This window comes from Sarcophilus harrisii, chromosome 1 (assembly GCF_902635505.1).
Source record: "Sarcophilus harrisii chromosome 1, mSarHar1.11, whole genome shotgun sequence".
Lineage (NCBI taxonomy): Eukaryota > Metazoa > Chordata > Mammalia > Dasyuromorphia > Dasyuridae > Sarcophilus > Sarcophilus harrisii.
Genome location: NC_045426.1, coordinates 700,987,960 through 701,011,517, shown reverse-complemented (window position 1 = coordinate 701,011,517; position 23,558 = coordinate 700,987,960). Strand labels below are relative to the sequence as shown.

The window sequence follows — 23,558 nt, the reverse complement described above, 5'->3', positions numbered from 1 at the left end:
GTACTTTGGAAATCTTAAAAGCAGCTCACACCCCAGAGCCCCTGCACATTCTGGAGTTCTAAGGTCCTTCTCAACTATGGCAGTTTGTGTCTTTTATTTCAAGATCATTTTCTGCTCTGACACCCCCTGTTCTAAGCCCCCTCCCACCCTGACATCGCCTATTCTCAGCCCCTCCCAGCCCCTGTTCTCAGGCCTTTCTCAGCTCTGACATCCCCTGTTCTCAGCCCCCTCCCACCCTGGCATCCCCTGTTCTCAGGCCCCTCTCGCCCTCTCACCCCCTGCTCTGAGGCAGGGCCCTTGCACTATTGGCTAGCCAGCTCCCAGGGGCCGGGGGTTCTCCGTGGCCGGGCTGAGGGGAGTGGGCCAGGCCGGGCTCAGCACGTGGAATGCTGGGGGAGTCAGGCCCGAGAGGGTACGGGAGCACGTGTGTGTGTGTGTGTGTGTGTGTGTGTGTGTGTGTTACCACAGCAGCTCTATGCAAACATGTTAATTTGTTTTCATTTTTTTCCCCCTTCCAGGATAATTGGGTGAGTTTGAAGTCTCCGCGAAGCTGCTGATTATAGTTATTTGGGTGGTACACGCTCGCGCGGAGCTCCCTCCTTGGCGGCTCTGGAGATGCTCGGGGGCTGTAATTACAAGTGCAGGAATAGCTTCCAGGGGCCCCACGAGCCCCCGGCCTCAGGCCCGCAGGAAAGCCTCGGCCCAGACCCCGTGGGGCCGCTCCCGGGCCGGGTCCTCAGAGGGGTCCCGGGGCCCGTGTGGTCTCCTTCCTTTACAGAGGGGAAATCGAGGCCGGGGAGGTCACCCAGAGCCGGATCAAGGTCTTCTCGTTCCAAATCCCGCGTCCCTGACCTGCACCAGTCTGTCCCCCACAGCCCCGCGAGGGCCTGGGCTGCGGGCCCCTGGGGAGAAGCGGGGAGGAGGCCTAGGGAGGGACTCCCTGGGAGTCTCTGGGGGAGAGGGCTTCAGAATGTCTTCTCAGCTGCCCTCATTGTTCCACCCACATTCACAGACTCATGGGAAGGCAGAGTGGGAACTCAGAATGCCAGAAGTGGAAGAGTCCCTAGGGCACAGAACAGGGGATGTGGGGCTGGGAGGAGGCTTAGAACAGAGAATGTCAGGGCTGGGAGGGGTCATAAAAAAAACCATACATTCTACCCCCTCCCCGCATTTTGCAAAAGAGACTCCCAAAAGCCGGGAAGAGAAGTGATTTGCCACAGATAAGAACACAGCCAGTTAATGGGAATAAAAAAGTAGGATTCACACCCCAAACCTCTGTGTCTAAATCCCAGTTCTCACCAGTTCCCTCCTTTCAGGGCCGGGCATTTCTGCCCCTTATTCCTGCCAGAGAGTGGAGGGCCAGGTGCCTGGGGCAGGGGTCCCTCGCTGGGACAGGGGTCCCTCGCTGGGGCAGGGGCCATCCTGATCCCTCAGGCCAGCTTCACAAGACTTGCTGAGAAAAGGGAAAGTTTGGGAGGAGGAAGGAAAAGCCAAGGATGGGGGCTCGGAACACTGGGGTCTACCTGGGATGCTGTGATGGGGAAGGTCCAGAAAGGCTCCTGAGGACCAGGAGAAGAAATGAAGGAGGAGAAAGATGGTCGGTGAACTCCTGTGATGTTTGCCCATCACTGCCAGGGCTTCAGGTGGAAAGAGGGAAGAAGGGGAGGTGGCTGCGGGGACCGGGGGTCCAAGGGTCCCCTGGGGGGGAGGGTGAGACCCTTCCCTTCGTGCCCTCTGGTGAATGAATCTGGCTCCCAGTGGCGAACCCAAGTCCTGGCCCGGGCCCATCCTCAGTAACCCGCTGCCACCGTGGACCACCTGAGGGAAGGCGCAGGAGCCCCCGCTTTCCCCCGGGTGCCTTTGCGGCAGGCCCGGCCAGCCCTGCCTGGCTGGGCAGGGTCTCCCCCACCCTCCCTCGCCCGCAGCGGGACAAAGGCAGGCTCTGTTCTCCCCGAGGCCGGGCCCATTTGTCACCGGGACGGGATGCGGTCTGCCGGGGTCAGCCAGGCTCCCCAGCTCCCCTCCGCCCAGCCTGGGATGAGCAAATACAAAAGCCCCCGTGTCTCCCGACCTCCCTCCTCCCCACACTTGGCCTGTTGTCGTGGCCTCAGGAGACCCCGTTCTCCCGGGAAGATGGTTCTTTTCACAGGGTGGGGGATGGCCGGGTAACGGGGGGAGGGGACCGTGGGCAGCTGCTGAGGCTGCCACTCGGAAGCTCCCACCCCCGTCTGCCAGCCCCCCACCCGGCCTTCCCTTCCAGGAGATCCGGGGAGCGCGGCCTGGGGAGGTGCAGATTCTCCCCCGGTCCCTTCTGGGGGTGGGGGCTCAGGGTGGCGGGGGAGCTGGCCCGGGGGCCCGGCAGCTCCCATTCTGTAAGGCTTGCAGCTGCCACGGCACCATCCCCGGAACACGGTTCCTCTCTCCCTCTCTCTCATCTCTGTATCTCTCTATCTCATATATCTCTCTAACCTATATATCTCTATATTTATATCTCTTTTATTGCTATAATTATCTCTCCATATCTCTCTATCTCTCTATATTTCTCTTATCTCTATAACTATCCATATCCATATCTATATCTCTCTGTAGCTCTCTCTCTCCATATATTTTTATCTCTCTCCATCTATAGAAATACACACAAATATATACATATACATGCACATGTCTGCATTTTTAGACACAGATGTATATATTTATGGACACGTGTGCACACACATGCATGTATACACGTTATGTGTGTTTGTATGTGTATGTATGTAGTTAGTGTGTGCACACACATACCTCCCTAATAGCCAGCACTTATATACATAAATGAGCTCACCCTGGGGGTAAATGCTATTTCCCCCCAATTTACAGCTGGGGAAACCGAGGCAGACTTCAAGTGACTCCCACAGTGTTACCAGTGTTAGTGTGTGAGGAAGAATTTGAACGTGGGTCTTAGTGACTCCCGGTCTGATTATCCCTCCTGACCACCAGCCTCCCCTCTTTGACAAATGAGGCCCCCGAGTCCCGGGAACCAAAGCCGTTGGTCCAGTCACCGGGCTCCAAAGGCGAGACCTCCAGTCACAGCCTCCAAGAAGCAGGAGCGACCCCTGGGTGCCAGCAGAACCTCTGAGATCCCGGAGACGTCCCAGTTCTGGGTCACACAGACCGAGCGGCTTCCAGAGGGGAGTGAATGCCCAGACTTCTGGGAGCAGGAGGGTGTCCACACAGGGAGGAACATCCTGGGGTAGCAGATGCCGGCAATTAGTCACTTGTCTAACAGGTGCCGAGTGACCAATCTGGAGTTAAAACGAACCTCAGAGGCCAGCTACAGACAGCCGGTAGCCAAGTCCATAGAAGGCTGGGTCTGGAGTCGGGAAACCCCGAATTCAAATCCAGCCACACAGACACTTCCTATCTGGATGACCCTAGGTGGGTCACATCACGTCTGCCTCAGTTTCCTCAACTGTTAAATGGAGATCATAGCACTTAGGGTTGTTGTGAGGGTTCAATGAGATTTTTTAAAAGAGCACTTAGCTTTTTTTATTTTTTATGATCTATTATTTTAATTAATTTATTATTTTGCTCTAGGACCGAAGGGACTTCAGGGGAATCCAGCCCTTGGAACTTAGAGGGATGGAAAAGTCTTCAAGAGGGCCAATGGTGCTCGGTAGGGAGGAGTCAGTGGGGATGAGGCACAGAACTGAAGTCATTCCTCAGAAGTGGGGCAGGAGCTGGCCTCCTGGGACTCCTCCTACTCCTGCGCCTCCCCCCCAGTTCTCCCTTCTCTCCATCTGGAAGTTCCTTGGTTCGAATTTTCCAGGCTTCCAATCTAATCTGACAAGTGCTGCTAATCAGGTGCCAAGGAAAGTGAAAGGCCGGAGTTACAAGTAAAACTTTATGCAACTCTGCCTTCAGGGAGCTTCCATTAAGGGCTTCCAGCCCCTCCCAAGGAAGGTAGACTCTACTCTCACTTTTAGTCCCGGTATTCGTACCTCTCCAGGGCTTTCCTTAGAAATTTAATTACAATGTGGGAGAGGAGAGAAGGCACTTTCCTCTTCTTTGAAGAGGCGTGGGATTATAGGTATGAAGTACAGCATAAAATGTCCCAGGATCACACACAGCTCTGGAGGGCTGATGGAGAAGCCACTGGCCCAGGGGCAAACTTTTGCGAGGTGCTATAATACTTTGGGAGTTAGTCTTGCTAAACTTTCTCCCCTTCTCTTTTATTCTTTGTTATAAAGACTGGTTCTCTGGGAGGAGGAAGGAATTTGTTGGGAATCCAGGTCATTGTTTTGAAAAGTTATTCATTTCTTGTAAATAAAAAGCTATAATTAAAAATAAGTTATTCATTTCTTTTAAAGGGAGAGGTGAAGAACATGCTCTCCTCTGAGGTTAGTCTTCTCCCAGCCATCTCCACCCGCCTCCAATCTGTCACTCGCTGACCTGGTACATAACAGCTGACATGTCCAAGGCTTAGATTTCCTAGGGGACTCTCGAGAATCATATGCACAGATTATGTTTGAAAAGATAAATTCTTATTATATTCTTTGTTCTTTTATTACTAAAATTTCTTGTATTTGTCTTCCCAAACCCTCCCAGAAAAATAGCCCTTATAATGAAATATTAAAAAAAAAAGTTTAAAAAAGCTATATAAACCTAAGAAATGTATTTTAAAAGGTTTTGACTTTACATGCAGCACTCCCAGTCCCAAGTGAAAAGGGGATGGAGGGGAAAATGGTACCTTCTCATAGCCTTACTTTGGGTCTATGCAGAGATTATAAGAATTGAAAGAGAAGAGAGACTGTCTGAGCGGGAATGGTGTTAGAATATGGAATGGGAAAGCAGGGAGGGGCCTTAGAACAGGGGATGTCAGAGCTGGGAAGGAGCTTAGAACTGAGAATGTCAGGGCTGGGAGGGGCCTTAGAAAAGGGGATGTCAGGGCTGAGGGGGCCCTAGAACTGAGGATGTCAGAGCTGGGAGGGGGATTAGAATAGGGGATTAGAACAGGGGATGTCAGGGCTGGAAGGGGCTTTAGAACAGGGGATGTCAGAGTTGGGAGGGAGCTTAGAACAGGGGATGTCAGAGCCAGGAAATCCTTAAAGCAGAGAACGTTAGCCCAGAAGTGCCTTAGGGATCATAAGTGGTTCAGTGGATAGAACACAGGCCCGGAGTCAGGAATACTTAAATTCAGATAAGACCTCAGATTTTTCCTAGCTTGACTTGGGACTTAATTCTCTATTTACCTCAGTTTCCACATCTGTAAATCTCTATTTACCTCCAGGATTGTGAGGATCAGCAAAAGTAACTACAGCACCCAGCAGTGTCTGGGATATAGAAAATGCTGTATAAATGTTGACGGCGGGGGCACTTCCTAATGTTACAAAATTGCCCTCCCCCCCCCAGGGGAAGTCCCGAGGCTTCGAGCACCAGAACTGGACTAAGGAGAACCCCGGCCCGACTCCGGCCCTGCGCAGAGCCTCTGTCGGCCCGACAGGCAGTGGTGCTGCCCAGAACGGCCCCCGGCCTAGAGTAGGGATGTCCCGGGCGCCCAGAGGAGACGCAAGGCTTCGCCAAACTCTTTAGGTTTGGGGGCGTGTGTATGTATCTAACCTGAATTGACTTTGCTCTATTGGCGCGGCCCTGGCTTTAAAGTATTTTCCCCATCCCGTGCCTCGGTTTCCCCATCTGTAAAGCGATAGGGCTGGCCTTGGAGGCCTTCTAAGTCCTCCCTCCCCTCTTCCCCCGGTCAGGCTCAATGGTGGCTCGCTCTCCCCAACGTCAGAGGCCGGGGCGGCCTTTCCTCCCCTCGGGCGGACGGGGGCTCCGTCCCGGCGGGGTGACCGCGGCCTCTGCGAGGGGGACGGCCCCGTTCCAGCCGGAGAAGGGGCCCCAGCGTCAGCTGCCGGGCGGGGGGGGGGGCTCCCGCTCTCCCCCCGCGGGAGGGGGCCAGATGAGCAGCTGAATGCCGAGTAATTAAAGCGAGCGCAGAACAATGGCGGAGCTGGGAGAACGCGGAGTTTCTCCTTTATGTTTATAGCAATCGCACCAAAGTGTACAACACGGAGCGCGCAGCTGACAAATGAGATGAAACAGACAGGATTTCCAGTTGGCTTTTTCCCGGCGCTGATTGGCATTAATTGTAAGCGTTTGCAAAGCAGAGCGCACGGGCTGCCACTCGCTCGGAGCGCGCGCGCCGCTCCCGCTCCCGGGGCGTTAATGATCGCGCAGGAGGCCCCCCGAGCCCCGGCCGCGCCCGGACCCCGGCCCCGCCCACCGGGGAGCGCCGAGCAGCGCGATCCCGGGGCCGCCCGCCCGCGAACCGCCCGCTCCCACCCGCTCCCAGAACTCTGAGCCCGATCTAGACCCGGCTAGAGGGGAACCCGAGCGGAGCCTCGGGGAGGCCGGGACCCGGCTACAGAGCCCGGGATGCAGGATACAGAGGGACCTCTCGCAGGTCCCAGCCTCCAATCTCATTTTACAAATGGGGAGACCGAGGCACGGGACAAGGGACTTGTCCAAGGTCGCCCAGGCAGCAAAAGCGGCGGAGCTGGATTCGTCCTCGATCTCTCCAGAGGCCGAGGATTCCCATTCCTCTTCCACTGATGAGCCAAGAATTCCCCAAGACCACCCAGAGAAGGAAGCAGAGCAGCCCTGGGGCCAGAGCCAGGCGGGGTGTGGGCCGGGGAAGGGATTCTGGCACCCGGGAAGGAGCTGAGGACCCCGGTTTGAAGCCCACAGCTCTGCCCTCTTGGATATGTCTCTGTCCATTCCTTTAGAAAATGAGGGGTCTCTAAGGTCACTGCTGGGGGGGGGAGGGGTCCACCGATCAGGAATCAGGAAGACGCGAGTTCCAGTGTGGCTTGGGACAGAAAGTGGCTCCTCCAGGGGTCTGGGAAATGGGAATAATAGAGCCCCCGCCTCCCAGAGCCATCATCTTCTGTCCAGCGCCCGCAAACCTTATTCTAGAGCAGCTCTCTTTATCAGCCAGGCCTGTTCCGGCTCTGAAGCCGAGGACGAGGGCCCACCCCACCCGCCGGGCCTGTGTTGGCAGAAGCCGCTCACCCCGGGCCAGGGCGCTGGGGCCCTTGGCTCGGGGAGCTTGGCTCCGACCTGGCAGATCTTGGCTGGCTTTTCCTTTCAGAGATGAATTCGGTTTTTCTTGGGGGGGGGGGGGAGAGGAAGAGATTGGGATTTTTTTTTTTTTTTTGCATATGGTAGCACAGATGGAGGCGCGATCTATAAAAACTGTTTGCAATTAAATTCCCACTTTGCATGACTTGATTTGTCAGTTATCTGGAATTAGATCGTAGACTCGAGCGCTGACAAGGAGATGAACAGAAAACGGGGGCTGGGGGCGGCTGGGGAAAGGCCCCCTGGGCCGGGAGCCAGCTCTGGGCCCCAGAGGAGAGGGCCCCCGGGGGTGCAGAGGGCTCCTCCGCTCCCGCCAAGAGTCACCGGGTGGCGACGGAGCTGGGCATCCCCGGCCCGCTTGGCTGCCGGCCCTCGGGGTGATTTGGCCAGCGGCGGATGCCCTGTCAGAGACATGATCAAGTCCCTGGGGAGCTAATCACTCACCTCCCCGGCGGCAGCAGGCGTGGAAGGCCGGGGGATGGAGGCCAGGGGAAGTAGGAGCAGTGGCAGGCTGGCCTGGAGGATCCAGAGGGGCATGCAGAGGGGACGAGGTGGGCAGAGACTCAGGGCCTGCTCTGGGCACTACTTTCAGGCTTTCCCACCGACACCCTGGGAATCGGGGCCTAAGGCTCCATTCTACAGGTGGGGGGACTAAGGCCAGAAACACAATCACCTCAAGGGCGGACGCCACACAGCTCGCCAAGACTTTACCTCCCCAACCAGACAACATGGGGTGTGTGTGAGGGAGGACGGACACACGGGATGGGAGAAGACTCCAGCTCCAGCACCGATGCCTCCAGATTGAGGCCAGAGACTCCCCCACTGTGCAGGTGAAGACACAGAGAGAGGTCACACACTGAGAGACATTACCCGTGGGTTCCATCCTCGGTGCTCCACTGCCCTCCTCCCTTGTTTGGGATCAGAGCGGTGCCACAGCAAGCGCAAGGGACCCAAGGTGCAGGGGCCAGATTTGGAGCCTTTTTCAAGCCCTGACCAACTACTCCACAGCCACATAACTCTCAAAGGGAATTCTCCACAGAAGGGTCCACCCTTGCATCTACAGATCTGGAAGCCGAGGCTCAAGGCCTTCGGTGGCAAGGGCACACGGTGTGCTGACCTCCCTCTGGGTCAACACTTCCACCACCATGTGGTCTTAACCTCTCAGGACTTCACCTGTAAAATGGGTTCTTCACACCTACATCAGCCACGAGGTGGGGGCTGGGAAGCCACGAGGCCTGAATCAGAGGGCCGGCTGGGGAACCTGAGTCGTGCTCTTTCTAGGTCACAAAAAAGGTGCCAAATTGCACTGGCAGAAGTCACTGCCCCACCTGGCAGCTACTTTTCCCATCAGTGAAATCATAGGCCAGTCCCTATAACCTCGGCTGGGACGACATCACTTCGTGGATTCCTAACAAGATGGCAGATTTAAGGCTGGGAGGGACCTGAGAGCTTCTGGGCACTTCCTGCCTTCCCAATCTTCCCACTCGGCCTCCCTCCCACCCAGACACTTAAATCTCCCTACTCTGAGCAGTTGTGCCAGCTGCACCCCCAACGTGGAGCAGTCCTTGGTCATTTCTGCCTCATGGCTTCCCTGTCAGGTGCCAGCTAACATCTCACCTCCTCCAGGAAGCTTTCCCTGATTTTGCCTCCGTGCCCCATTTCCTGAGGATCATCCAAGTCTATAGCTCGTTTGCTTGTAGCTGTTTCCCATGGTCTCCCCCATTAAAGCAGGAGCTCCTTGAGGGCAGGGACTGTCCTGTTTTACTTAGTGTCCCTCATCCTCATCAATCCCTGGACCCGGTAGATTTGGGCTTTTCCCAGGATGGCGGGCCGGGAGATCCCAGGGCCCCCACCCCTTGCTCCTTCTGATCCCCTCCCCCCAGGAAGGGGCCCTCGCCTTAAGTCATCCTAAGCCTTCATTGTTTGGGTTAATAAATGTATCATTTGGCTTCAGAAAATTCTTAGATCACTAATAATTATTCCTCGATGAAAAGAAATAAAGACCTGATACCCGGCTCCTTCCCCCTAAGTCTGTAAAGAAAAGTCATAAAAATAGCTTGTTATCTCACCTATTGAGGCTCCGACTGTATGTTCCTGCTAATTGGGTATAACATCCTTGTCTTGTTCTCTCTGAAGCCGAATCGGGAAAGTACCACTGCTGGGAACTAATTATATCTCGGGACTGCAGACTACCGCTTGTCTTTGCCTTTATTGAGTTAAAAAATGGTCACTCACCTTAATCATTCATATCCCTGAGCACCAGGGCTGCAGGAAGCCAAGCGAGCCTGTTCTGGGGGAGAAAATGGAAGGCCGGGCTTGGGTGGCAAGGGGAGGGCTGACTCCCACTGGGGGAGGGGCACAAGCTAAGCAGCTTGGCCCCCAGGCCCCAAAGGGGAAGGTGAGGGGGGCAGAGATGGGAGCTCCTGGGAGGGCCCAGCTCCCTTCCTGCCTCTGTCTCGGAGCTCCATGCAGGCCATGACTCCGTTCCCCTTCCCCCTTTCCAAACTGGGGCCCATTCTCCCACCTGCCCTGCTTGACCAACTCTTCCAGGCAGTCCAGTGGCTCTAGAGTGAGAGGTCGCACGCTTGTGACCTTGGCCATCCCCACTCCCCTCCCTAAAAGAACTAAATCGTATGGCCTCTGAGCCCCTCCAAGTTCTGGAGCTGCCGGGCCCCTGTGGCCAGCCCTGCTTTCTCTTCCCGGGGAAGGCAAAGCTTCCGGACTCCCGGTCCCACGTCTGAGGTGTGGCCCCGGCCACAAGCCTGCGGAAGGCTCCCACTACACAATTTATATAACGCCCTTTGCAAAGCTTAAATCACTCCCTCTTCATAGAGGCCAGTTGTTGTTAGGAGGATGGAGGCTGCGTCCCTTTATTTCTTGATTTTCCGCCCCCCTCCAGTGGCCAGAAGGGCCTAGAGAGCAGGAGGGAAGGGCAGGAGGCCAAAGACATGAACTCTGCTCTGGGCTCTGACCTTCTCTGGGCCTCAATATCTTGGCCAAGTTTTATTAGGGGAGCAGACTGGAGAAGAGAAGCTGACATTTTCTCAATTCCCCCATTTTACAGATGGGGAAACAAGGCTTTGAGTAAAGGCAGGCTCAGAGGTCCCTCTGGAAACCAGTGTTACAGGCTCTCCAGAGCTCAGAGACTATCACAGTGGTTCTTGTCCCGGGCCTGGCACAAGCTCAGATTCCAGCTGCTTCTCAGGAGAGACGCGAGCTACCCTGCCTCGTTTATACCCCAAGAGGCTGGCACGGTGTCTGGCATACAGAAAGCGATTAATAAGTGCCCGTTTGTCAGCTGATTGGCCAAGGATACACCGCTCAGCCTGAGCCTCAATTTTTGTCACCTCTCTGCTCCCTAGAGCCAGTCATGGAGCTCAGAGTAGGCGCTAAAGGGTCTAGTGCTGGCTGAAGTGAAGCAAGGGAGACCCCCTGCCCTTGTTCTTTTACAAATAATGGGACTAGGAGCTGTTAGGACAAATAATGCTCTCGTTATTCCTCGTCAGCCATATTGTCAACCATGTTTTGGTGGGCTAGCCTCGGAAGCTGTCTACCGTTCTAATGAACATCTGAATGGGAAAACGCAAAGGTTCTGGGTTCCACCATAATGTGGAACAGTTCTTGGCTTGAAGATCTTCACAGTAATAAAATGCAGCATTTACTGAGCACCTACTATGGGCCAAACATTTGGAAGGGATTGAGAATATGGACAAAAAATGAAACGGTTCCTGCCCTCAAGGAGCTTCTTGATGGATTCAGCCCACAGAGTAAGGCGGGTGAGGAGCTAAGACAGCAGCCAGAATAAGGAATACTGAGAGGGAGGTCACAGGATGGGGCAGCTGCCTCCCCAGGTTTGAGGGCCAGTACAGCAAAGGAGGAAGACCCGAGCCGGGCCACTGGGCCCCGGGGGCCAGAACTGGAAGCAGTCAGGGGGGATTTACAAAGACTGAGGGTGGGGGCAGGAAAACCAGCCTGAGAGCTGAGATCCCCAAAGGGAGCGAGAGCACCTCACAGGCACAGAGTGGGATCCCTGCGTGAAGTCTTCCAACAAAGCCTGGATGACCCTGTCAGAGAGGATTCTTGTTCCCGTGTGAACCGAAGAGCTGGCCTTGGAGGGCCTTCTGCCGAGGGATTCTGAGCGGGCCTTTAGGGATGGATGGGAATTATCAGGCCAAGGGAGGGCAGTCAGGCTCGTGGAAATGCTGTGAAAGCAGGAGATCAAGCTGGGGGGAGGGGGCCGGGCACACTCCGGGGGGCTCTGCACTTAAGTACTGCCTGCCTCATGTGCTAGATTGATCTCACACAGATCCAGAATCTGACCCAGGAAGATTTCCTTCTGAGATCATCAGCACACACAGGACAAGGGCTCTCTCTCTCTCTCTCTCTCTCTTTCCCCTTCCCATTCCCCCCTTCCTCTGTCTCTTCTCTTTCTCTCTCCCCCTTCCCTCTTTTCCCCCTTTTCTCCCCCTCATTTCTCTTTTGCTCTCTCATTAGTCTCCCTCTTCTCTCATTTCTCTCATTCTCTTTTCAATTCCTTTCTTCCTTCTCTCTGTTCTGTTTGTCTCTTTCTGCCCTTCTCCCTTCTCCCTCTGCTTTGACAAATGCTTCAAACAGAAACTGGGGGAGAAGGCGCTTGCAGAGTCCACTTTGCCCCAGCTGGTCTAATTTACTTAAAACCAAAAACCGAGAGCCCCTTTCCTCCCTGAAGCCTCCCTGACTTCCTCGGCCCTTCACGGGCCTCCTCTGAAGAAGTCCAGTCTGAATAATGATCTCAATTAAAACAAGCACTCAACACTGTCTTGGAAGGCTGGCGGTTGAAAGTTGCTTGACAGCTGGGGACCAGGCCTTAGAATAATTTCAGAGACCTGCAGAGCACCCAGGGCCACAGGAGGAAATCCTTCACTCACTCAAAGCTATTTCCCGCGTTCTTGCGAGCCTCATGGAGTGTCAGAGCTGGAACCTCCTGGTTTGACAGAAGGAACTAATGGACATTTACAATGTGTGAATGCACGCCAAGGGACACAGAAATGAAGCAGTGCCCTGGGCCTGGGGGGAGCTGAGGCTTTAATGACTGGGATGGGAAGTGGGGAGGGGGAACTTTTATGATGTAAATGGGTACACTTCCGGCCCCCATCCCAGGCTCGGCGCGGGACACGTCCAGGCTGGGCTCGGGACACGTCCAGGCTCAGCGTGGGACACGTCTAAGCTCTAAGGGGCTCAGAGGACACGGAGGGGAAGGACTGGGAGGCAGGCAGCTGTTTAGGGATGGTGAGCCCCATCTGACAAGAGCTCCAGGAGAAGGGGCCGGCGGGTTCAGATCCCTGCTGTCATTACTTACCATCAGGGCTGCCTTGGATAAGGGTCCAGCTCCCTGGGCCTGTGGTAAGTGCTCTAAAAATGCCTGTAGGCTAATGGAAGCACTAGGAGGTTGTCTCTTCTGCTGTAAAGTAAGACAGAGGATCCCTTCCAGCTCCAGGAGAGAGGGGAAATGATTTCTTGATTAAGGGCTGGGGGTTTTCAGCTGGGGAGGGCCCAGGGAGAGGAGGGGGCTCTGGGGATGAGTTGGAAGCTGGGATTTGCGATGTAAGTGGGGAAGCCTGGGAGGAAAGAACAGCATGGGGGCTACTGGGCCGAATGGAGGAAGGAACAAGCGGGCTGCCCGGGCAAGCAGAGTGGGCTGTGCAGGGCCTTCTGTCCTGGAGGAATCACTGGTGCTCCTGGAGCCAGGGAGTGACTCCCACGTCTGACGAATCTGCATTCTCCCCGGCTGGATGGGAGGGAGCAGGAGGGATGCAGAGGATTCGGAGGCCGGAACCTGAGGGACAGGGGCGGAAATAGGAACGTGACAAGGACCAGCAGGTTTGGGGGGAAGCAAAGGATGGAGGCCTGGGAAGGGGGCACTTGTAGGGCCCTGAAGGCTGGGCCTACCTTCCCCTGCCCAAGGTGAGAGCAGACAGCGAGAGGGGCGGTCTTCAGAAGCACCCTCCTTAGCATTTGGGGTTCCTCCTTAGGGAGCCGGTTGGGGGTTGGGAGGGAATCTCTGGTCTGAGGAGCCAAGACAGGAACAGGATCTGCTTGTAACTCCTCTACGGAGTGGCAGAATGTGCTCCTTTGAGAGAGAGAGTGCCCTCTGTCCTGGCTGCTCGGCCCAGCCACGGGGAGGAGATCTTGGGGTGAGGGGGGTCAGCAGAAGCTGTTAAGGCTGGAAGGGGCACTGGGAACGACTTCCCATCCATCCCACTCACGGAGGAAAGCAAGACCCCCAGGACAGAGCTCCGAGGGGCTTCTGCCTCCAAAGCAGCGCTCCTTCCCAAGGGCCCAGCTTGGGGGGACTGGCCTGGGGCCCTGGGTAGCTTCTGGGGGATGCTGGGCCAGTCACTTAACCTTCTCTTAACCCCAGTCTTGTCATCTGTCCAACAACAGGGACATTCTCTTCTACAGGGTTTTGTTAGAAAAGTCGGTGCCGTGAGAACCTAGAAATGGGTGTGTGTGTGTGTCTGGGTATGTATGTATGTGTGTGTATACAAATACACTCATTATATAATATATATATATATATATATATATATATATATATACATACACATACAGTATACACAGCATAGTGTGTCATACATATATATGTATATATAGACACACAAACCATATACAGTATAAATACATTTGCTATACTATATATACACATACAGTATACACAGCATATGTGCCATAAATATACACAACGAATGAGCACACATGTGTGTATCTATGTATACACACATATATTATACACAGTACATGTATATTATATATCATATATAGTATATATACCACCCATATTCTCAATATATGCACTATATATACACATACATATAAACTGTGTATATCTGTGTATTGTATATGCACATACACTTTGTATAACAAATATACATACAGAGCCTGTGCAGTACACATACACACACATTACATGTAGCATAAGCACGGATACAAACTACACACAGCGCTTACACGGGTACACACTGTGTGCACAGGTGGGTGTATCTCCCGGCCCGGCGCTGCGCTGCGCATGAAAGAGCGGTTAGCGCGGCCCTAGGTCCCCGCGCCCCGGCTCACGCGGGACACTGGAGGGGCTGCCCAGTCCATTTTGCCAGGGGAGGAGAGTCCCCGAGGAGCGGCTACTTGGGCCCGACCCGACAGCGGGTGGGGACAGGGCTGGCATGAGAACAGGAGTCTCCCTCTCGGAGATAGAACGCTCAGAACCCAGAATCCGGCCCTGGGGGGCCCGCCCGCCTCGGGCTTAAAAGCGCCTACTGTGTGCCGCGCATGGTGCTGGGTAACAAGGCCACCGGTACAAAGCGAGAAAGTCCCCGCTCTCCAAGAGCCTTCGTCCTCCTGCCGGGACCCAACAGGTATCCTGCAAACACACACCCAAAGGCTGCGGGGAGGGACGCGAGGGGACTCCCGGGGGGGGGGGGGGGGGGGGAAGGCGAGCTCCCAGCGGGGCAGACGCTCCCTCCGAGTCCCGTCTGGCCCGAGGGCAGTGACGAGGGATCAGCCCCCCGCCCGGGGCTCCGGAGCCAAACAAAGAAGTTTGCACTTTCCCCTAACAGCCGCCGCCGGCTCCTCCTCCCAGCAGCTGTCCAAACCATCAGCCTCCAGCCTCCGGAGGCCACAGCAGCGCCCGCTCCCAGAAACCCCACCGGCTTCCTTCCTCCGGTTCCGGGATCAAATACAGCCGGGGCCATTTGTCCTCTAGAGCCCCTTCTCACCTGGCTCCCGCCCTCTTTTGTGGCCTCCTCCACACTGCTCCCGGCTCCCTTTCACTTAGGCTTCTCCAAATACTGCCGAGCCCCAGCCTCCCGTGCTTCCCCCCCGGCAGGGAGCGGGCCCTTCCCCAGCTGCCGCCCCGAACCGGTTCTCTTTCCCTTTGGATATTTGTGTCCTCTCCTGTGTCTCCGGCTAGTCTGCTCAATAATCCAGAACAGGGAGAGGGATACCTCTGAGAGCCATCTGGACAACCCCCCTCTGCCCCCCTTTTCCAGATGAGAACACTGAGGTCACAGGATTGTGGATCTAGAACAAGAAGGGACCTGGAAGGCCATGTAATCCAGCCCTTCTGCATGGAGGGTCATGGCCTGCCCGAGGTCACATAGGTAGGAAGCCTAAGAATTGATCCCAGAAGCAATGGGGAGCCACAGATTCTTCTTGAGTAGGAGAGTGGCCGTTCTTGCCAGGTTTAGGTTTAGGGATGAGTGTTAATGGCTCCCCGGCATTGCAGGGCCCTCCATAGTTAGGGAGACCAGGCAGAAGGGGGGGCAGTTTGTGGCCAGGCCGGGCCAAGGGTGGCCGGCCGCCCATTCACTGATCATAGCCCCCTCCCTCCCACAAAGCCCCCTCTCTCCCCCTCCCCTCCCCCCTACAAACTAAAACAGCCATTAGGCAGATTTCAAAAGATGTCAGTAGCTTATAATTATACAAGACATCCTTCTGAGATAAAAGTGATTACCCTGGAAGCAAATCACTTAGCAACCAATCAGGGGCCCAGAGAGCAGAGCGGTGACCAGCCATCCATTCTCGCCTCATCCCTTTTTCCCTTGCATCCAAATACAAACACAGATAAAGGGAAACACAATAGCTCTTGACACGCAAATAGGTTAACATAATAAAGCCAGCTTTAGCCGGCTCACTCGAGGGAGAAAAGCAATTCTCAGGCAGGCAGGAGGTAATAAAACAGGGCTTTTGTGTGGCTGCCTCCCCCCTCCCTCGCCCCAGCCAGCTCGGCTGCATTAGCTGATAGGAATCACAGTTTGATTGAATTACCTTTCATGAATATTAGCTTTTTTGAGGAATGCAAAGACAGGGAACAGGAAGCCGGCTTACCATTTCCATCCAGACTTTTCTCCCAGAGCTCCCGACACCTGGGGCTCCCGAGGAGCCCCACGCTCCGAGGCCTGGGGCTTTCTGGGAGATGGAGCCCGGTGGGGATTAGGAGAAGGGCCCAGCAAGCAGCAGCATGCAAATGGACGAGTGCTCACAGGCCCACAAGCACGCTGGGAAAACGGGCTTGGGGGGCGGAGGGGATGCTGGGTATGCACTTCTGGGGGGAGGGCTGGGGGGAGGACTAGGAAGACCCTTACTCTTGGGCCTTGGTTTGGAAATGGGCTTCGGTTTCCTTAGCTGGAAAAGGAAAGGGTTCATTTATTCGTCCTCATTCGTTCATTTATTAGGCTCCTATCATGGGCCAGGTACAGGGTTAAGTCCTGGGGGTACATGGACCCAAAAGTTGAAACAGTTTCTGCCATCAAGATGTGTGTGTGTGTGTGTGTGTGTGTGTGTAAAAGGGAGCGAACACATTGTTACATGTTAGATCAACAAAAGCTGATTTCCAAGGAGCCTCCCAGCTGGAACATTTTCTGTTCTCGGGCTCCTCCTGGTCCTGAGATTTCTCATTCTAAGGTCCCTTTGGGCTCTAAATTCCATTCAATTAAACTTTCATTTTAATGTCTATTGATTCTTTGTTCAGAGCTCTCCACTTTGCACCTGTGTCGAAGATGTGCATCTGAGCACAATACCCTGAAGAGCCAGTCACCCAAGGGACTAGAGCTGCACCCAACTGGCACAGAACGTACAAGTAAACAGCAAGCCGGAACGGTCGGGGCAAGTTGCGAGGGCTCCCCTCCCCCATCCCTCCCCTCTGCCCTCGCCAGACACCTGGTCCCCGGGAGCCCTGAAGTCTGGCCAAGAGTCCACATCAGCTCTCTCAGGATCTCCCTAACCCCTGCCTCGGGGCCGGCCACCCACACCCTGGGCAGGAGGAGGGGCTCCCGGGAGAGAAGCTCCGACGGCCCCCTTAGCAGGATAGCTCTGGGTGAAGCCCCAAGAAGGCAGGGATGGAGACCCTCCAAGGGCCCTTTGCCAGTTCCTGGGGCTAGTGGCCAATGGCAGTGCCCTGCTGCCCTTCCTGGTTGGAAGGAAGAGGGGAAGGAGGCTATCCACTTATTCCCTGAATTCCCAGGGTCCTCCGAACAGCTGGGCTCATATGGGAGCCACCCCTCCCCCAAATCCACAACCACCTCTAGGAATGACATAATAACAGCATCTTGTGTTCTATCCCAAGGGAAACAAGAGAGTTAGGAGCTGGAACGGACCCTGGATCCAATGGGCCCGATCCCCTCCCTTTTATAGAAGGCCCAAGGCCACAAAGGCAGTACCAGTGGAACATTCGAACCCATGTCTCAGTCTAATGGATTTTTTCAGTACAGCAACTAATAAAAGGTAAAGCCCCCCCCCCCCCCTTCTCTTGTAAAGGCAAAGTCAGTCATGAATCTCTCATACTGAATGGCTCTGTGGGTCTGTGTTGTATATGTACATACACATATATGGGGGAGAGAAACAGAGAGACAAAGGGAGACAGAGACAGAGACAAAGGGAGACAGAGAGAATCAACCGGTGGAAATCTCTTTGGGGGATCAAGAGAAGCCAGGATGCTCCTATCCTCCCCTCTCATTGCGCAGAGAATCTCCATGAAGGACTTCACAAGTGTCCTGGCCATGAACTATGCTTCCTGGCAGTGACTGCATTGTACAGCTGGAAAAGTACTGGTTCTGGAGGCAGGGAAGTGGGGTTCTAATCCTGCCTGTTCATTTCATGTGCCTATGACTGTAGATACTTCATGGGTCTACAACCTCCCTGACCTCAGTTTCCCTATTTGTAAAATGATCATTTAACAAAATAGCTTCTGGGATCCCTTTCGACTCACAACCTAGGATCCTATGGCCTTGGCCAAGGATGGCGAGGTTGGATGATATGAAAACGCAGATTTTAGATCCTGATGAATCATCAGGAAACTGAGGCTCACGACTACTAAGTTTCTGGGCAGGACTTCGAACCCAGGCCCTCAGACTCCCAGGGAGGTGATTTCTCCATTACTTCAGGGATGTCTTTGTGGGCCTGCGTTCCACACAGAAAGTATGAGCGGTAACCCTTTGTGCCCCCCCCCCCCCACACACACACGGTTGGTGAGAGGATCCAATGGGCAATGCATGTAAAGTGCTCTCTGATTACATGAGGGGCTCTGGGGGGTGCCAGTGGGCAGAGTATTCTTTCCATACCCCCCTTCCTGGCACAATTCTCCAAGTAACAAGAGAGCTGCAGAAACAGAAGGGAATGCCTGAAACTGCCAGCTTTTTCCCCCCTCCGACTTGGCTGGTGAAAATGTAAATATGCAACAGAGAGACTCCAACTGCTTTGCTCCTGTTTTTACATTTCTCTGAACAGCTCTGGGGGCTGCCTGCCTGCCTTGCCCGCCTGCCTGGCGAACGACGGCAAGTTTGTTTCAAAACTCAGCAAAGCTGCCAGGAAGAAGGGGAATCCAAACAGTGGCCTGGGTGGGGCCTGAGGGAGCTGGCTGGCCTGGCTCTCCTGGGGCCTGGGAGCTTCCAGCCTTAGCTCCCACTGCCTTCCGTGGGAAGATGCAATAGCTAGCCCCAGCCACGCTTTGGACTCCTTAAATTAGGAGGATTTTCTGGGGGGAAATGCAAGTTCTTCTAGACCGGAGCTGTTTTCTTTTTAATCTTGATTCCCTCTTTTCCTAACGCTGCTGCTGTTCCACAGATTTCTAATCTTTTCCTAGAAATGTGCAAGCTAGTTTCACGGAGCTTGGGTGGTTTGGGATCACTAGGAAAGGGGAACTAGCTTGGGGCTCTCTGCTCTGAAAGCTACTTGGGGAGCTGGGGGCAGGAAAAGTCCCCTTTTCAAGATCTCAGCCCCTTTCTAGCAGTCACACCTTCTGCAGAGACCCAATTCTTAAGAGATCACGGAGCCCCCTTTCTTCGTGGGCACTACACTGTGCTTTAAGGAAAATCCTTTTTTAAACAGCAAATGTGGCTCCGGAGCTGTCAGCAAAATGAGGGAAAGAGGAGACACGTGGGTCTGGCCACTGCTTTCTGACACGAAACCTTGGGATTCTTGAAGGAACTGGCTGACAAAGAGGCAACTTCAGGTCCCCTCTCTCTCTCCCTCCATCTGGATCCATGGTCACCTATAGAATAAAACCCCCTGGGATCCATAGTCAACTATATAATAAAAACCCCTGGGATCCATAATAAAAACCCCTGGGATCCATGGTCAACTATAGAATAGAAACCCCCTGTCCTTAAATGCCCCTTGGTGAGAAAGGAAGGCTGACCCTGTCTTCACTAAAAATTCAAGGAACATCAAGGTCCCCAGTTTTCCCAGCCTTGATTGAGAAATCTCCAAGGACAGAGGCTCCCCAAGTTATCATGGCTGCCAATCCTAAAGCACTCCGACTGCTCCATGTAATTATGAGGGCTGGAGAGAGTCCGACACTTAGCACCGAGCCCAGAACTCAGTAAGTGCTTAATAAATGCTTGTCGGTTGACAACAGTAGAAGAGCTTGGTTCACTCTCCCATTTGATGCTTGTTTATCTTGGTATAAGTACCAAGCTGTGGGCTACTCCAACTTTGCTGTGGATTCTGCCCATTTTCTCCCCCACTAATATTTTCAATCACAGAACCAGAAAGAGCCCCCAAATCACGGCTTCTGACGTCCCCTCCGGGTCTCCTCAATGAACCTGCTGGAGCCTGACGTGACAAGTTTCTGAGGCAGGATTCAAACTCAAACCTCTCCAGAATCCAAACCTGCCACTGGGTCTGCTCCACAGAGCAGCAGCAGATCGGGCACCTGGGATTCTTGCTGTGACCTTGGGTTAGAATCCCTTCCGGGGTTCCATTCTCATCAGAAAGGGGGCAGGTAGGAGCGGATGGCCGCCAGGGCCCCCACCACAGCTCGGAATCCAGATGCCAGCAAGGAACCCCGGCCTAGAGCTGCAAGCCTTCCCGCTGCCTCGGGTTCTAAAGCGAGTGCTGGGGTGGGAAAAGCTCACTCCTGGTTCTGCCTCGGACTGAGTTGTGTGACGGTGGGCAAGTCATTTCCCCAGAACTGGGCTGGGGGCTGCCTGGCAGGAGATGACCTCTCAGAAGCCTCGCAGAGCTACCATTCTGAGAGGAAGGACTCCCCGGCCCCCGCCCGGGAAGAACAGATCCGGAACAAGGCAGAGCCCTCGGCCCGCCGCTAGTGAGAGGTTCTCTCTGGGGCGAAGTCCAGCCTGGCAGAAGGCCACAGCACTCACTGCCCGCGGAGGCAATCCGGGCTGATCCCCTCTGCCCGCCCCCCGAGCAAAGCCCCGAGCTTAACGTGCCGCGGTGGGGGCTGAGAGATCAGCTAAGAGACTGGGGCGCCTGCCCCTCTCCCTGCCAAAGCTCTCGGCAGATTTAGGTCAGCTCAGCCTACTGAGCCCCGTGCGGTCCCCCTCGCAGGCGCGGAAGGTCTTTCTCTCCCACCCCCGGTGTCCAGCCGGAGCCCGGCTCTCAAGCCTGCCTCCCTGCCCCCTCCAGGTCGGATCTGTCAAGCTGCGTCGCCCAGGCAACATTCCGTGACGTCACAACCGCTGCCTGTGACGTCACACCGCAGCGGAAACCTCAGGATCCTGGATCCAATTAGATAAAAGTCTAGCCGGGTCAAGAGGACGAACTTTAATTAAAAGGAAAAAAAAAAAAAAAAAAAAAGGAAAAAAGAACCCCCCCCCCCAATTGGCGCGAGGGGGGAGGGGGAGACTGGTAGAATCGGCATGGTAGAAGCAGCGCTGGAGCCTGAGACACTGGGGGTGGTGCATAAAGCCACCTCTCGCCCCCTCCCGCCCTGGGGCTCCTCCCCCCTCCTTCCCCCACCAGATGTCAACCACCTACCCCAGCGCTGCACCTGTGCTGCCTCCCACCTGCATTCCCTCTCTCCCCACGCCCCATTCTGCTTTCACAAGAGCCGGAGCCCCTGCTTAACATCAGCTTGGATGCTGGGGGGGGGAGGGGGCTGAATCACCCCGAGCTCCCCGGCTCGCATCTCCACCCCGCCACACAGACTTTGGAGGAGGTGATGTTCTAGCCTGCAAGGTTCCAGGATTCCCTCGGACCGGGGACCTTTGTTTGATGGCTGGGGTTGGGGGGCGGTGTGCGCTGAGAAATGCAGCCTCAGCACCTCTCTCTCTCGCTTCCAGAATCCCCTAATTCTATCGGCTCTTAACGCCCCTTGCCTTTCATTTCCCCAAAAGGCGCGTCGGGGCCCCAGTTCGGGGCTGAACGGAACGATCTCTCCTCCCCCTCGGGCGGAACAGGGAGAACGGAGGGGTCGCCCGGCCCTGCTGGAGGCCGACAGGGTCACAACGCAACCCTTCCATTCAGCCGCAGCTGGCGTCCCCCTCCATTACACGAAAGATCAGGCTCGGGGAGAGGTGTCTGCCCCGTCCCGGCAAGTTCCCCGGACTCTGAAGGCAAAAGGAGGGCAGCAAGTCCTCCTGTCCTCCGGCTGGGGCAGCGCCCGGAGCTCACCCCCAGGCTGGTGCCCCCCATACGCTCATGCCCAAGGCTGGCAGCACCCCGAGAGGAGGCTCATTCTTTTGCCCTGCCCGTCCCCCCTTCAAGGGGGCTCAGAAAGAGGGGGCGCCCCACCTGGCTGGTTCCCGTTAGTCCCCTCGCCGGCCCCTCCCTCCATCTCCCCGGATTTACCGTGTCTGCCCGAGGCGTCGTCGCCGGATGGAGCCGGGCTCAGCGGGGACTGGCTGCTGTCCGGGGCCGAGCCATGAGCCGCGAACGGCCGCACGAGGCAATCCGGGCGGAGGCTTCGGAGCAGCGGCCGCCACGTCGGAAGCGGCCGACCGCGGGGCTCGGAGCGCACGCACGCCCGGGGCCGGCCGGCCGGGGGCTCCGGCTCAGCGGGGGGTGCGGGGGCCCGGGGAGCCCCTCCTGCTGCTGCTGCTGCTGCTGCGGTGGGCCGGCTGCTTGCGGACTCGCGGCTGCATCCCGGCCCGGCCGGCCGGGCAGAGGGGCCGCCGCTCTGCCCGCTTCTTCCTCGGGCGCTGCCGGGCCCCGGGCCCAGTCCAGCCGGCGGGGCGGACTTAGTTAGCTCCGCGCCTCCGGGCGGCCGCCGGGGGCTCCCGTCTCCGCAGCGGCGCAGCCGGGCCGGCTCATCGGCGCGGCCCCGGCGCCCGGCTCTTTGTTGCTTCCTCCAGGGCCCCGCGGGGGCCGCTGCGGCGGGGCCCGCTCGGGTCTGGGGCGGCTCCGGCAGGCACCGAGGGGCGCGCGGGCGATGGCCGCGGCGGCGGAGGCTCCGGTTCGGCCGGCGCCCCTCCTCTCTCTCTCTCTCCCTCTGGGCCCCGGAGGATGCGGGTGGGGGAGGGGAGGGACGGAGGGAGGAGCAGCGAGCGGCGGCTCCGAGGCTGCCTCGGGGCTGAGGGTCCCCGCGAGCTGCTCCCTGGCTTCCCCGGCTGCTGCGGCTCCTTTGCTCTTCGCTCCGCGCAGCGGCAGACGCGGCGGCGTGCGCCGGGATCTCAGGAGCCCATGGCCCCGGGTGGCGCGCGGGGCTCCCGGCGGGCTCCGCAGCCTCTCACCGCCGGCTCCACGGTCCTCGCGGGCGGTCGAGGATCAGGTCTTCCCGGTCCGGCCCGGTCCGGCTCCGCCTGAGAAGCTGCGAGAGCGCGAGCCAGCCGGCCGGCCGGCCCGCCCACCCTTCCCCCAGTCTCCGACCGAGCCGCCGCGGCGCTTGCAGCCGGCCGGCCTCCGCTCCGCAGCTCCGCTCCCGCCCGACTGACAAGCGCCAGCCCCAGCCGCGGTCGCCGAGGCTCGCCCCCCACCCTCCTCCTCGGGGACGGCCAATCGGCTGCGGCCGAGAGGCGGTTACCAGGGTGACGCGCCGCCGCGTCCCGGGAGGGGCGGGGCCAGGGGCCGCCACGCGTTCTTTTCGCGGCAAAATTCAAAGACCGGTAGGGCGGCTCTCCAGCTCGGACCTCCACACCTCAAGCAAGCCGACGCCACGAGGACTACCACTCCCAAGGTGCACTGCGGCCACGCCGGGTCGAGAATGACCAGCACGACGGAGCGAGGCGTCCTGGTACTTGTATTCCCTCTCTTTGGGCCAGTCTTACCAACCCTCAGAGGATGCTCAGGATCCCACCGCTGGGGCCTGGCGGGTTCTCCGGTGCAGCCCGCTCCGCCGCAGCCACCGGGCTGCCTCTATTTCCCGGCTTCTCGTCTCGCTCCTACGACCTGCCTCAGTTTTTCCCGGCTGCAAATTCTCTTTCATTTTGTAAAACGGACTGAACAGGGGCTGCTGGTGACTCTCGAGGCGGTGCAAACCTTAAAGCGTCTTATAAATAAACGTGAGTAGATCTATTGCAGCTGTTAACTGAAACGAAGCGCTCGGAGAAAAGGCCGCGAGCGCAAAGCCTTGCTCTTGGCTCTGGGGGCTTGGAGAGACTCTTCCCTTTCCTGATGGACAAGGAGCAGCTGGGAAACTGACTCAGTCCTCTTCGGGGCCCAGATGTCACCTTGGAGTTCTGCCGCCGAGAGCTCTTCCTACGCATGAGCTCATTCCTTTCACCTCTCTGATGTAA

At 56.5% G+C, this 23,558-nt stretch overlaps 1 protein-coding gene across 1 annotated transcript in view; it reads right to left on the bottom strand.

Annotated features, from left to right (window-relative positions):
• Nucleotides 1-22,753, bottom strand: part of FAM222A (family with sequence similarity 222 member A) — a 68,798-nt gene extending 46,045 nt beyond the window's left edge. The window contains exon 1 of the mRNA XM_031948786.1: nucleotides 21,676-22,753. The gene's annotated coding sequence lies outside the window, so the exon portion shown is untranslated. The remainder of the gene's footprint in view (nucleotides 1-21,675) is intronic.
• Between the last annotated feature and the right edge of the window lie 805 nt (nucleotides 22,754-23,558).